Here is a 15032-nt window from a genome sequence, read left to right on the forward strand (position 1 = left end):
CTCACCTCTGCCATGAATTCCTCCAAATGACCGCAAATGGCAGATTGTTGTTCTCAAACTACCGTAGCCAAGGAGAGCGCCCTTCACTACATTAGCGTAATTATACATGCTATCTTCGATCAGTCTGAATAAAACGAAGATGTCTGTAGCTCAAAAATAAGTGCGCACTGAGAAAGAAAACCCCTGCAGGTACCCGGATTCACCGAGTATCGCTCTGGAGGAGGTAAGCCGGGTTCACGGGGAGTCAGGAAAGGCTGTACAAGCTCACCACAGATAGGAGGAAAATTACTGGGTGATTGGGGGGTTTTAGGAGGTGGCAGACAGTCTCTGAGCTAACCTCCTGATTTGCTCCATTGTGGCATTCTGTCAAGGAACTGAGCCCTTCCAAAAGGCCCTGTAGCAACTCCTGATGTCTTCCAATGGTGGCTCCCTGCAGGGAGACAGCTTGGCGGAGCTGGTCCAAGTCTGCTGGGTCTGTCACAGACAGTTCGTACTATCAAGACACAAGGCGAGACCCAGATGCAGACACAGGAGGCAGATGGTTGGAGTCTTACAATGTTTATTAATCCAAAAGGGTAGGCAAGAGAATGGTGGTGGACAGGCAAAAAGGTGAAAACCAGATCAGAGTCCAGGATGTACAGAGTGGCAGGCGGGTACAAAGTCCAGAAATAGGCAAGGGTCAAAAGGGAAGAATAGAAAAAGGATAATGCAAAAAGCAGGAGAACGGGAAATACACTGGTTGACTTGGAAACATACAAGACAAACTGGCACAGAGAGACAGGAAACACAGGGATAAATACACTGATGAAAATAAGCGACACCTGGAGGGGGGTGGAGACAATCTCAAGGACAAGTGATACAGATCAGGGCGTGACAACCGTGGATTGTAAATTGTCATGATCAAAACATGTTGATACAACAGTAGCTAAAATTTGGAGAAGTCTGTCCCTAATAAAGCACTACACTGCCTTTTTAACAGCACTATCAACAAGGCAGGTCCTACAGGCTCTAGTTTTGTCACACCTGGACTATGGTTTGCAACTGCACATGGGTAAAATATCATACTTTTTGGAGAAATGTCCTCTGATCTGATGAAACAAAAATAGAACTGTTTGGCCATAATGACCATCATTGTGTTTGGAGGGGAAAGGGGAGGCTTACAAGCCGAAGAACACCATCCCAACCGTGAAGCACGGGGGTGGCAGCATCATGTTTTGGGGGTGCTTTGCTGCAGGAGGGACTGGTGCACTTCACAAAATAGATGGCATCATGAGGGAGGAAAATTATGTGGATATATTGAAGCAACATCTCAAGACATCAGGCAGGAAGTTAAAGCTTGGTTGCAAATGGGTCTTCCAAATAGACAATGACCTCAAGCATACTTCCAAAGTTGTGGCAAAATGTCATGACAACAAAATCAAGGTATTGATTTGATAGTGGCCATCACAAAGCCATGACTTCAATCCTATAGAAAAGTGTGGGCATAACTGAAAAAGTGTGTGCGAGCAAGGAGGCCTACAAACCTGACTCAGTTACACCAGCTCTGTCAGGAGGAATGGGCCAAAATTCCCCCAACTTATTGTGGGAAGTTTGTGGAAGTCTACCCAAAATGTTTGACCCAAGTTCAACAATTTAAAGGCAATGCTACCAAATGCTAATTGTGTGTATGTAAACTTCTGACCCACTGGGAATGTGATCAAAGAAATAAAAGCTGAAATATATAATCCTCTCTGCTTCATTCTGACATTTCACATTCTTAAAATGAGATGGGGATTGTAACTGACCTAAGACAGGGAATTTTTATGAGGATTTTATCAGGAATTGTGAAAAACTGAGTTTAAATGTATTTGGCTAAGGTGTATGTAAACTTCCGACTTCAACTGTATATAACCGCCTTAATGTTTCTGGACCCCAGGAAGAATAATAAATACATCACACATGATGATGCTGCTGAGGATCTTTGTCAGATTAGCTCCTTTCACTCGTGTAATGAACTTTCTCTGCTTTTCTCCCACACTCTCTCCTTCTACCTCCCTCCCTCCAGATCTTCTCTCTGGGCTACTGTCCTACAGGAGAGTGGCTGGCAGTGGGCATGGAGAGCAGTAATGTAGAAGTGCTGCACGTCTCCAAACCAGACAAGTATCAGCTGCACCTCCACGAGAGTTGTGTGCTCTCACTCAAGTTCGCCTCGTGTGGTACGTACAAGCTCACAACTCTGCCACACTCACACACATTCTCCTAACTTTTATACTTATGCTAATGAGATGTGTAGTTCATATGTCTGCTGCGCCCAAGTGTAATGTTGTGTGTTTGCTTGCGCGCGTGTGTGTGTGTGCATGCATGTGTTTCAGGGAAGTGGTTTGTGAGTACAGGGAAGGACAATCTGCTGAATGCGTGGAGGACGCCATATGGAGCCAGTATTTTCCAGGTGAAAAATACACACACTCAAAATGTTACCACCTTTACTTCACACACAGAGATGCATACAAATCTCTCCCTCGCCCTCCATTTGGCAAATCTAACCATATTCCTATCCTTCTGATTCCTGCTTACAAGCAAAAACTAAAGCAGGTAGTACCAGTGACTAGCTCATTACGGAAGTGGTCAGAACTCAAAAGACCAACTGTCAATCACAACTACCGGGATCGAGTCATCAGGGGTGGGCATTGCGTGTGTGTGTGTTTGAGTGTGTCGGTGTACCACGTGATAAAAATATCCTAAATTATCTTTGAGACATGGTCATATTAGTTTCAGGGGATGCTACGCTACAGGACTGTTTTGCTAGCACAGACTGGAATATGTTCCAGGATTCATATAATGGCATTGAGGAGTATACCACCTCAGTCACCGGCTTCATCAATAAGTGATCGATGACATCGTCCCCACAGTGACCGTACATACATATCCCAACCAGAAGCCATGGATTACAGGCAACATCTACACCGAGCTAAAGGCTAGAGCTTCTGCTTTCAAGGAGCAAGACTAATCTGGACGCTTATAAGAAATACCTACCCTATGCCCTCAGACAAACCATCAAACAGGCAACGCATCAATACAGGGCTAAGATTGAATCCTACTACACCGGCTCTAATGCTCGTCGGATGTGGGAGGTCTTGCAAACTATTATGGACTACAAAGGAAAACCCAGCCGCGAGCTGCCCAGTGACACAACAACCCTACCAGACAAGCTAAATGCCTTTTATGCTCGCTTCGAGGCAAGCAAAACTGAGGCATGCATGAGAGCACCAGCTGTTCTGTACAACTGTGTGATTACACTTTCCGTAGCCGTTGTGAGAAAAGCCTTTAAACAGGTCAACATTCACAATGCCGCAGGGCCAGACGTATTATCAGGACATGTATTCAAAGCATGTGTGGAACAACTGGAAAGTGTCTTCACTGAAATGTTCAACCTCTCCCTGACCCAGTCTGTAATACCTACATGTTTCAAGCAGACCACCATAGTCCCTGTGCCCAAGAAAGTGAAGGCAACCTGCCTAAATTATTACCGCCCCGTAGCACGACTACAGCTCAGCGTTCAACACCATAGTACCTGCAAAGCTCATCACTATGCTAAGGACCCTGGGAATAAACACCTCCCTCTGCAACTGGATCCTGGACTTCCTGATAGGCCGCCCTTAGTTGGTAAGGGTGGGCAACAACACATCTGCCATGCTGATCCTCAACACTGAGGTCCCTCAGGGGTGCGTGCTCAGTTCCCTCCTGTACTCCCTGTTTGCCCACGACTGTGTGGCCAAGCACGACTCCAACACCATCATTAAGTTTTCTGACGACACAACAGTGGTAGGCCTGATCACCGACAACGATGAGACAGCCTTTAGGGAGGAGGTCAGAGACCACTCAGTGTGGTGCCAGGACAAGAACCTCTCCCTCAATGTGACCAAGACAAAGGAGATGATTGTGGACTATAGGAAAAGGAGGGCCGAACAAGCCCCCATTAACATTGATGGTGCTGTGGTGGAGCAGGTTAAGAGTTTCAAGTTATTTGGTGTCTACACCACCAACAAACTATCATGGTCCAAACACACACAGACAGTTGTGAAAAGGGCACGACAACACCTTTCCCCCTTAAGAGACTGAAAAGATTTGGCATGGGTCCCCAGATCTTCAAAAAGTTATACAGTTGCACCATCGAGAGCATCCTGACCGGTTACATCACGCCTGGTATAGCAACTGCTCGGCATCTGACCATAAGGCGCTACAGAGGCAGTGCGTATGGCCTAGTACATCACTAGGGCCAAGCTTCCTGCCATCCAGGACCAATATACAGTTGAAGTCAGAAGTTTAGATACACTTAGGTTTGAATCATTAAAATTCATTTTTCAACCACTCCACACATTTCTTGTTATTATCAAACTATAGTTTTGGCAAGTTGATTACTTTGTGCATGACACAAGTAATTTTTACATTTTACATTTACATACACTAAGTTTACATACACTAAGTTGACTTTGCCTTTAAACAGCTTGGAAAATTCCAGAAAATGCTGTCATGGCTTTAGAAGCTTCTGATAAGCTAATTGACATAATTTGAGTCAATTGGATGTGTACCTGTGGATGTTTTTCAAAGCCTACTTTCAAACTCAGTGCCCCTTTGCTTGACATCATGGGAAAATCAAAAGAAATCAGCCAAGACCTCAGAAAAAAGTTGTAGACCTCCACAAGTCTGGTTGATCCTTGGGAGCAATTTCCAAATGCCTGAAGGTACTACGTTCATCTGCACAAACAATAGTACGCAAGTATAAAAACCATGGGACCAGGCAGCCGTCATACCGCTCAGGAAGGAGACGTGTTCAGTCTCCTGGAGATGAACGTACTTTGGTGCAAAAAGTGTGACTCAATCCCAGAACAACTGCAAAGAACCATGTGAAGATTCTGGAGGTAACAGGTACAAAGGTATCTATATCCACAGTAAAACGACTCCTATGTCGACATAACCTGAAAGGTCACTCAGCAAGGAAGAAGCCACTGCTCCAAAACTGCCATAAAAAAGCCAAACTACGGTTTGCACATGGGGACAAAGATCGTACTTTTTGAAGAAATGTCCTCTGGTCCGATGAAACAAAAATAGAACTGTTTGGCCATAATGCCCATCGTTATGTTTGGAGGAAAAAGGGGGAAGCTTGTAAGCCGAAGAACACCATCCCAACCGTGAAGCACGGGGGTGGCGGCATCATGTTGTGGGGGTGCTTTGCTGCACTTCACAAAGTAGATGGCGTCATGAGGAAGGAAAATTATGTGGATATACATCTCAAGACAGTCAGGAAGTTAAAGCTTGGTTGCAAATGGGTCTTCCAAATGGACAATGACCTCAAGCATACTTCCAAAGTTGTGGAAAGATGGCTTAAGGACAAAAAATGAAAAGGTATTGGTGAGGCCATCACAAAGCCCTGACCTCAATCCTATAGAAAATATGTGGGCATAACTGAAAAAGCGTGTGCAAGCAATGAGGCCTACAAACCTGACAAACCAGCTCTGTCAGAAGGAATGGGCCAAATTCCCCCAACTTATTGTGGGAAGCTTGTGGAGGGCTACCCGAAACGTTTAACCCAAGTTAAACAATTTAAAGGCAATGCTACCAAATACTAATTGAGTATATGTAAACTTCTGACCCACTGGGAATGTGATGAAAGAAATAAAATATTAAATAAATAATTCTCTCTACTATTATTCTGACATTTCACATTCTTAAAATAAAGTGGTGATCATAACTGACCTAAGACAGGGAATTTTTACTAGGATTAAATGTCAGGAATTGCGAAAAACTGAGTTTAAATGTATTTGGCTAAGGTGTATGTCAATTTCCGACATACACCTGTACTAGATGGTGTCAGAGGAAGACTCCAGTCACCCAAGTCATAGACTGTTCTCTCTGCTACTGCATGGCAAGCGGTACCGGAGCGCCAGGACTCAGTCCAAAAGGCTCCTTAACAGCTTCTACCCCCAAGTCCTTAGACTGCTGAAAAATTTGTCAAATGGCCACCAGGACTATTTACATTGTCTGCCCCGCCCCGCCCCCTGGTTTTTAGGCTGCTGCTACTCGCTGCTTATTATCGATGCATAGTCACTTTACCCCTAACTACATATACAAATGACCTTTTTGACTTTAGTTTATTTGGTAAATATGTTTTAAACTCTATTTATTGAACTGCATTATTGGTTAAGGGCTTAAGGGCTTGTAAGCATTTTACGGTAGGGTCTACAGATTCAGACTTAGGAAATGTACAGCTTTCCTACACACGCCTTTCCTACACACTTCTCAGTAGTTGATATTCAGACTTACCTTATGAAGGTGCAGAACATGCTTTGCAGGTATGGTTCCCTTGTGCGCGCATACAGTCCCTTGCGAAAATATTCGGCCCCCTTGAACTTTGCGACCTTTTGCCACATTTCAGGCTTCAAACATAAAGATATAAAACTGTATTTTTTTGTGAAGAATCAACAACAAGTGGGACACAATCATGAAGTGGAACGCCATTTATTGGATATTTCAAACTTTTTTAACAAATCAAAAACTGAAAAATTGGGCGTGCAAAATTATTCAGCCCCCTTAAGTTAATACTTTGTAGCGCCACCTTTTGCTGCGATTACAGCTGTAAGTCGCTTGGGGTATGTCTCTATCAGTTTTGCACATCGAGAGACTGACATTTTTTCCCATTCCTCATTGCAAAACAGCTCGAGCCCAGTGAGGTTGGATGGAGAGCATTTGTGAACAGCAGTTTTCAGTTCTTTCCACAGATTCTCGATTGGATTCAGGTCTGGACTTTGACTTGGCCATTCTAACACCTGGATATGTTTATTTTTGAACCATTCCATTGTAGATTTTGCTTTATGTTTTGGGTTCATTGTCTTGTTGGAAGACAAATCTCCGTCCCAGTCTCAGGTCTTTTGCAGACTCCATCAGGTTTTCTTCCAGAATGGTCCTGTATTTGGCTCCATCCATCTTCCCATCAATTTTAACCATCATCCCTGTCCCTGCTGAAGAAAAGCAGGCCCAAACCATGATGCTGCCACCACCATGTTTGACAGTGGGGATGGTGTGTTCAGGGTGATGAGCTGTGTTGCTTTTACACCAAACATAACATTTTGCATTGTTGGCAAAAAGTTCAATTTTGGTTTCATCTGACCAGAGCACCTTCTTCCACATGTTTGGTGTGTCTCCCAGGTGGCTTGTGGCAAACTTTAAACGACACTTTTTATGGATATCTTTAAGAAATGGCTTTCTTTTTGCCACTCTTCCATAAAGGCCAGATTTGTGCAATATATGACTGATTGTTGTCCTATGGACAGAGTCTCCCACCTCAGCTGTAAATCTCTGCAGTTCATCCAGAGTATTCATGGGCCTCTTGGCTGCATCTCTGATCAGTCTTCTCCTTGTATGAGCTGAAAGTTTAGAGGGACGGCCAGGTCTTGGTAGATTTGCAGTAGTCTGATACTCCTTCCATTTCAATATTATCGCTTGCACAGTGCTCCTTGGGATGTTTAAAGCTTGGGAAATATTTTTGTATCCAAATCCGGCTTTAAACTTCTTCACAACAGTATCTCGGACCTGCCTGGTGTGTTCCTTGTTCTTCATGATGCTCTCTGCGCTTTTAACGGACCTCTGAGACTATCACAGTGCATGTGCATTTATACGGAGACTTGATTACACACAGGTGGATTGTATTTATCATCATTAGTCATTTAGGTCAACATTGGATCATTCAGAGAACCTCACTGAACTTCTGGAGAGAGTTTGCTGCACTGAAAGTAAAGGGGCTGAATAATTTTGCACGCCCAATTTTTCAGTTTTTGATTTGGTAAAAAAGTTTGAAATATCCAAAAAATGTCGTTCCACTTCATGATTGTGTCCCACTTGTTGTTGATTCTTCACAAAAAAATACAGTTTTATATCTTTATGTTTGAAGCCTGAAATGTGGCAAAAGGTCGCAAAGTTCAAGGGGGCCGAATACTTTCGCAAGGCACTGTAATAAATTGAATTCAACTGCTGAAAAACCTGCCACTTGCTGGCCGACAGAATTTCTCGTGAACTTTTCATTCAATATGGTTTTCAGTACATTTCTCTAAAGCAGTGGTTTGATTCATCCTGAATGTTGCCATGTCCAATTGTTCAATCCATGAAATATTGGAACGTGAGAAATGTGTTGACCAGTAGTCCTGTAAATCTACTATAATAATCCTCACTAATCATGTCACTGTGATGACAACGTTCCAGTAGTCCTGTAAATCTACTATAATAATCCTCACTAATCATGTCACTGTGATGACAACGTTCCAGTAGTCCTGTAAATCTACTATAATAATCCTCACTAATCATGTCACTGTGATGACAACGTTCCAGTAGTCCTGTAAATCTACTATAATAATCCTCACTAATCATGTCACTGTGATGACAACGTTCCAGTTGTCGTGAACTGTGCACCAGGCTCTAGGTTTAAACTGCTACGTATGATGTGCATTCCATAATGATCCAAATTGGTTACATGTTCCAAATAATTGCCCAACATGGAATACAGCCTAATACAGTATGATCCACTATTGTTCGTGATCCTCAGGAACCAAAACACAAACATAGCAGAGGAAAAAAAGGTAAACTAACAATGGAATGATGCAACATTTAAGGAAACTAACACTAAAGTGACAGTTATAAATGTATTTGAGGATAACTGACTGTGGCTACCAATTGTGGCTAATATTTACACGATAAAAATGGTAAAACATACACTGAAAAGTCTGGACATATAATTAAAACATTCTAGAACTCATAAAAACAACTCAATAGGTTTGGACCTATAGGGTTATTTGAGCATGGCTACAGACGTTTATAGCTTGGGTCTCCACATTTCATATATGCAAGTTATAAGGACAGCGTTTCATAAACGTCACTGTAGAAAAGGGGATCTGTTGACATGCTTCAGTTTGCTGCCATGTGACTGGTTTCACATTTGTCTCCAGTGATCATAAGGTAAAATAGACATAAATCAATTGCCCTTTATATTTACAATCCCCTTATCTAAATGGCTTAATAATTTACCTAGCTCTCATCAATAGCACTTATCAATTTGTAAATTACCGTGCATGGAGAATGGTGTTATTTCCATCGGGAAAAGAAAGTAGATGTTGTTCCACTTGGAACTGACCGGTTGCTCGACCTTATTCATTGTTTCATCGTGCGTAAAGCTGGTCAAATGATGAGTGAATTAATTAAAGGTCAGCATACTTTGTATCTGTAGACACCTCCGCCACACCTTCATTTCTTTGATCTCCACCCAAAACAAATTGCGGGTGAATAGCATGCTAATTCTCATGCTTAAATTCAAGGTCAGAATACGAGTAAAAAAGAAAGATGCATAAAAAGGGAATTACGTTACATTTAAACGCACTCGGTTCAAAATTCCACACAAAGGAAATGCATTGTGCATTTCTAGAATATACATTTTTATCCAAGGCTGTTGTAGACTGTGTCTGTGCTGGGTATATATAAGTGTGATGATGAGTTACAGGAAGGGATGGGCTGTTTAAAGGGGGAGAGATGTGTCTTTGTGGGAGGGAGGCAGTATGGCTGTCATCTTGCTGTTTGCTAGACTAGTGCAGAGAGAGGAGGAATCTGCAGCCTTGGCGGTTAGTGTCTCCCTAGGGCTCTGAAATGCACAGAGGCTATCTGCTTTGTTATCCAAATGCCAAATGCCTCTCAGCCCCCCCCCCCGGATCCTGCTTCCCCTCGCTCTCTCTCTCTCTGTCTCACACACTGTTAATCTGCTGCTTTCTCTCTTGCTTTCCTTCTTTTACTCCCCTGATTCATCTCTCTCTTTCACATGTACACACATACCTCCCCTTTCTCCCTCCATTTACTCTCACTCACCACTACCTCATCCTTTGTACCTCTCCCTCCTCCCTGTTTCTGTCTCTGTAGTGTGAGTGTGTCTGTCAGTCAAAATGGCTTCTCTCACCAGTGGCCTGCTGATTGACAGCCCTGGTGATATGAACCTGTGATGTGCAGGAGGGAGGAAGGGAGGGATTAGGATGAGGTTGAAAGAGGAGGGAAGGGGGAGGAGGGAGAAATACTATAGAGGTTCAGAAGAGGGATGGGTTGCGAGAGGAGGGTGAGGAAAGAGAGCGGTTGAGAGAGGAGCAGGTCTCGAAAACCATCTGGGGCCAGGATATGAGGTCTGATGCAGGCAGAGGCTGAGCCTGGTAGAGACGGACAGAATGGAGGTAGAAGGGCTTGTTTATTCAGGTAATGTTGAGAGAGTCAGAGAGTCAGCCCCTGTGTTTCTGTGGTGCTGAAAGCTGTGATTAGTAATGCTGAGAGTACAGCTGAACCTCGTAGGTTAAGAACCTGGGGAGACACACCACTCTGCCTGTCAGACATGAAGAAGAAATGTTACACACACCATTGTCTGTTATGAAACTTCATGGAGCAATTACCATTACTGAGATGATCTAAAACCCTTTTAATAACTTGGTAATTTTCTCAAAAGTCGAGAATGGTTCCATCAGAAATACCATAATAGATTGACTATACCGATTTATTGTGTAAAAAAAGAGTATATTTTGTGCCCTGTTTTGATTCAGTGAATACATCTACACCTGAACTAGTGAGATATACATGGATGAGACTTAATCAAGCTACTACTTTCTTGCCTATTTCTCTCTTGCATCAAAGGTGAAAAAAGTTTTAATAGGAGACAGAATGCGATTGGATCATCATCTAATTTGTCTTCACATAACTCTTATAGAATTTCCACATGGACGGGGATATTGGAAATGTAATCAAAGTTTACTGGAGGACAATTTATTTTTAACTAAGCAAAATAATGTATAACTGATTTTTCCAGTACAATATTGGTTCAGCAAATCCTCTTATTGTTTGGGATACCTTTAAATGTACCTTCAGAGGTCATTCAATTCAATATTCATCAATAATAAAAAAGCAGTTTCTGTCTAAAAAGACAAGATTAACAAGGGAAATACATGAACTAATAGTACAGGTAGATAGCAATAAAAACAATAGTACAGAGATACAAAATAAGTTAGAGGAAAAACAGAAGAACTGGAGGAACTTATTCAAGAACGATTGAATGTAATCTATTACAAAAATAAAGCAAACTGGGTGGAATATGGAGAAAAATGCACCAAGTTCTTCCTGAATCTCCAACACAGGAACGCTGACAATCATTTGCAGAAACTCGTTACTGAAGATGTAGTCATCTATGATTCTCCTAATTATATTTTAAAAGAGGAAGCTAAATACTTTAAGCAGATGTTCTCTTTTCCATCTCATCATCACCCACTGAATGATGATTACTGTAAGGAAAAAAAATATATATATATATATATATATATATATATATATATATATATATATATATATATATTTTCAATTAACAAATGTACAGAAAGATCAGTGTGAAGGCCAAATTACAAAGGAATAACTTTTAGAGGTTATTAAATCCTTTCAGTCTGGAAAAACCACAGGGCTTGATGGCACACTGGTAGAGGTATATCAAGCCTTTTTTGATGTACTCAAAGCTCCGTTGTTAGCTTGTTTTAACTACATCTATAGAAATGGTAGTCTGTCAGCTACTCAGCAGGAAGGTCTGATTTCACTATTATTAAAACAAGACTCAGATGCCAAATATAAAGATCCAGTCTATCTTAAAAACTGGAGGCCTCTTACACTTCAATGTTGTGATGCAAAAATACTAACAAAGTGCAGAGCATTCAGAATTAAAAAGGTTTTACCAGGTATTGTTCATCCTGATCAGACAGGTTTTTAACATGGACGATACATTGGAGATAATATACGGCAAGTACGATAAATGATAGAAGATCATGTAACAGGCCTTTGATAAAGTAAGACTGGATTTGATTTATAAAAGCCTGGATTTTTTCAATTTCAGTGATTCTCTTATAAAATGGGTAAAGGTAATGTAAAGCAACTCCAGGTATAAAATAATAAATAGCGGCTACTACTCAGAGAGTTTTGAATTGTCAAGAGGAGTAAAACAAGGGTGTCTGCTGTCACCATATCTATTTGTTATTGCCATTGAAAGGCTAGCTATACAAATCAGATCAAATAACAACATTAGAGGATTAGAAATCCAAGGCTTAGAAACATGTGTGGGTTAGGGTTATGTATGCCGATGACTCAAGTTTTATATTGAGTCCGCAAGCTAGATCCCTGCAATGTCTCATTAAAGATCTAGATAACTTTTCTGGACTCTCAGGACTAAAAGCTAATTATGATAAGTGTACAATATTACATATTGGAACTTTTACATTGCCATGCAGTTTACCTATAAAATGGGCTGACGGTGAAGTAGACAAACTGGGTATTCATATCACAAAATATATAAATGAGGTCTCCACAATGAATTTCAATAGAAAATTTGTAAAAATAGACAAGACCCTGCAACCATGGAGAGGTCTATTTATGGAAAAATGTCCTGATTTAACTCCTTAGTCATATCTCAGTTTACTCACTTATCTCTCTTTTTCAAACAAGCTTTGCAGAGCTGGCTTCAATTTCAATTTCCTCCCCCTGAAAAGATAGAACAAATGTTACAACAAGTATTATCAACCGAATGTGCTGATTGATAAAATACCTGTATGTATGGGAAAGATGTTTGAAAATAGTATTTTGTTTTAAAATGATTTGGTAAACCAGAATGATAGAGTTGTCTTTCATGTAGTTATCAGAATTGTATGGGAAGGTCTGCTCAATCCAAGATTACAACCAATTGATTACAGCATTACCCCAAAAATGGACTCCTAAATTGTGCAGTGGTCTAAGGCACTGCATCTCAGTGCTAGAGGCGTCACTACAGATCCTGGTTCGATTCCAGGCTGTATCACAACCGTCTCTGATTGGGAGTCCCATAAGGCAGCGCACAATTGGCCCAGCGTCGTTAGCGTTTGGTCGGGGTAGGTTGTCATTGTAAATAAGAATTTGTTCTTAACTGACTTTCCTATTTAAATTAAGGTTACATTCTACCCAATATAAAGGATCAAACTAGCAGAGGAATGTATATAGCATAAATAGGAAAGTATACCAGTTTAATTTGAGGACCAGGATGTTGACAGCTGTGCCATACATATTGCAAAAAAGTTGGGGTGAGATTATCGATGTACCGATTCCATGCTACAGGGTGTATGAATTGATATAAAATGATGCAAGATTCAAGAATTTGTGTTTTTCATCTAAAATTATTATGTATAATTCTTGCCTCCAACAAAATGTTGAATATTTGGGGCATACAAGCATCACTGCTCTGCAGATTTTGATGCGAGGATACAGAATCAATAGACCATTTATTTTGGTATTGCCCTCAAGTAGCCTGTTTCTGGTCTCAGGTTCAGGAATGGCTGAAAATGCATAACATTGATCTAAAATTGGCCCTAGAAATAGTATTGTTGTGAGATCTGGAGAGACCGAATCAGTCAATTACTAATATACTAATACTCTTAGTAAAAGTATTTATCTTCAATTAGCAATCTGTGGATTCCATTCGATTAAATACATTTTCAATCTATGTTATACATACCAGCATAGCTGAAAGATATATCCAAGGAGGAGGGCCAGCAGAGATGGGTGGGATGAGCTGAGGGAAGCTGACGATCGAAGATGAACGTTTTTTTTAATAAAGTCCAAATAAAACATAAAAAGTAAGTTTGAATGACACTGAGGGGAAGTATTGTTAAAGCTAATGCCTGTTTGCCTGAGGCTGATGCTGTGCAGGTGTTTGTACACATGCATATACACACACTCTCATTCAAATGCACCCATGTGCACAGACACACACGTAAATAGTGCCATAGTTGCACTGAAATATATTCAGTTGGCCTTGCTGTTATGATTTTAGTTGTCCTTGATGTCTTTTTGTTTTTCTTATTGTTGTTTTCTGTTTTCCTTTGTCTTTTTTCCCTGGTTGCTTCTGTGTGTCGCTCTGGATGGGAGTCTGTTAGATGACTGGTGTGATGTAGTTGTTGAGTGACTTCACTGCAAGTATATTGTATGTTTTAAATATTAAATAAAAAAATACAAAAAAATCTAGGTGGTAATACACACTAGTGTTATTAGGGCATTTTGAGCTATGAGGGGACAACTCTATTGTGGACGAACATGGAGACATGAGATGTGAGTGGTGAAAGAGTTTCCTGAGTAGAGCAGGGATATGTGGTGCCATGTGGGACCCTCGGGGAGATCTCTCCTCATCACTGTCACTCAACTACCACTATGGAAAAATTGGTGGAAGTGTGTTTCTTCCCAGACCGATGAGTGTTCCTGAGTAAACACGTCGGTCTCTCACTGAACCTCTCCTTCTGTCTCATACTGTCTGTGACTCCTTAGTCTGTCTCCATCTCTGTTTAAACTCAGTTTCACGTAGCTAAGTGGAGGTGTGTAACTGGAGTGTTATTACACCTACTAACCAGGCTCTGGCAGGTCCACCTCTAATTTTAACAGTGTTCATGGATGAGTCAATGATTTTTAACACCTTTTTCCTCTGTCTCTTCCTCTCTCTCCCTCTCTCAGTCCAAGGAGTCCTCATCGGTCCTGAGTTGTGACGTGTCACCAGATGATAAGTACATAGTGACCGGCTCTGGAGACAAAAAGGCCACCGTGTATGAGGTGGTCTACTGAGAACAGGAAATAAGGGGGTGAGGGATTTGAGGGGTGGGGGGGCTTGGCTGGGTGGGGAGTAGGGGGACCTACAAGGCCTACAGCAGGGCAGGTGGGGGCAACCATGGCTCTTTTGTACAGAAGCAATGCTTTCTGGCTCCAGCTCTCAAATGACCCTACTACAACAGCCCCCTTCCCCCCTCCCAATCTCAGCTAGCTCCTCATTCATGCACCCATTTAAGCCCGAGAATGAGGCGGGATAGAAAGAGAGAGCAAAAGGAGACGGAGAGATAAAGAGCAAGGTAGAGGGAGCGTGAGAGGGCTACAGATAACGAGAGAAGGAAGGAAGGGGGAGAGGAGGAGGGTAATTAGTGCCGTTTCCTGATTAAGAG

The 15032-nt window shown here is 41.6% G+C and overlaps 1 pseudogene; it reads left to right on the forward strand.

The window, feature by feature from the left end:
• The window catches only part of LOC123997056, a 107922-nt pseudogene extending 93219 nt beyond the window's left edge, over window positions 1–14703 (forward strand).
• Window positions 14704–15032: the final 329 nt, after the last annotated feature.

Source organism: Oncorhynchus gorbuscha, linkage group LG15 (genome assembly GCF_021184085.1).
Source record: "Oncorhynchus gorbuscha isolate QuinsamMale2020 ecotype Even-year linkage group LG15, OgorEven_v1.0, whole genome shotgun sequence".
NCBI classification, from domain to species: Eukaryota; Metazoa; Chordata; class Actinopteri; order Salmoniformes; family Salmonidae; genus Oncorhynchus; species Oncorhynchus gorbuscha.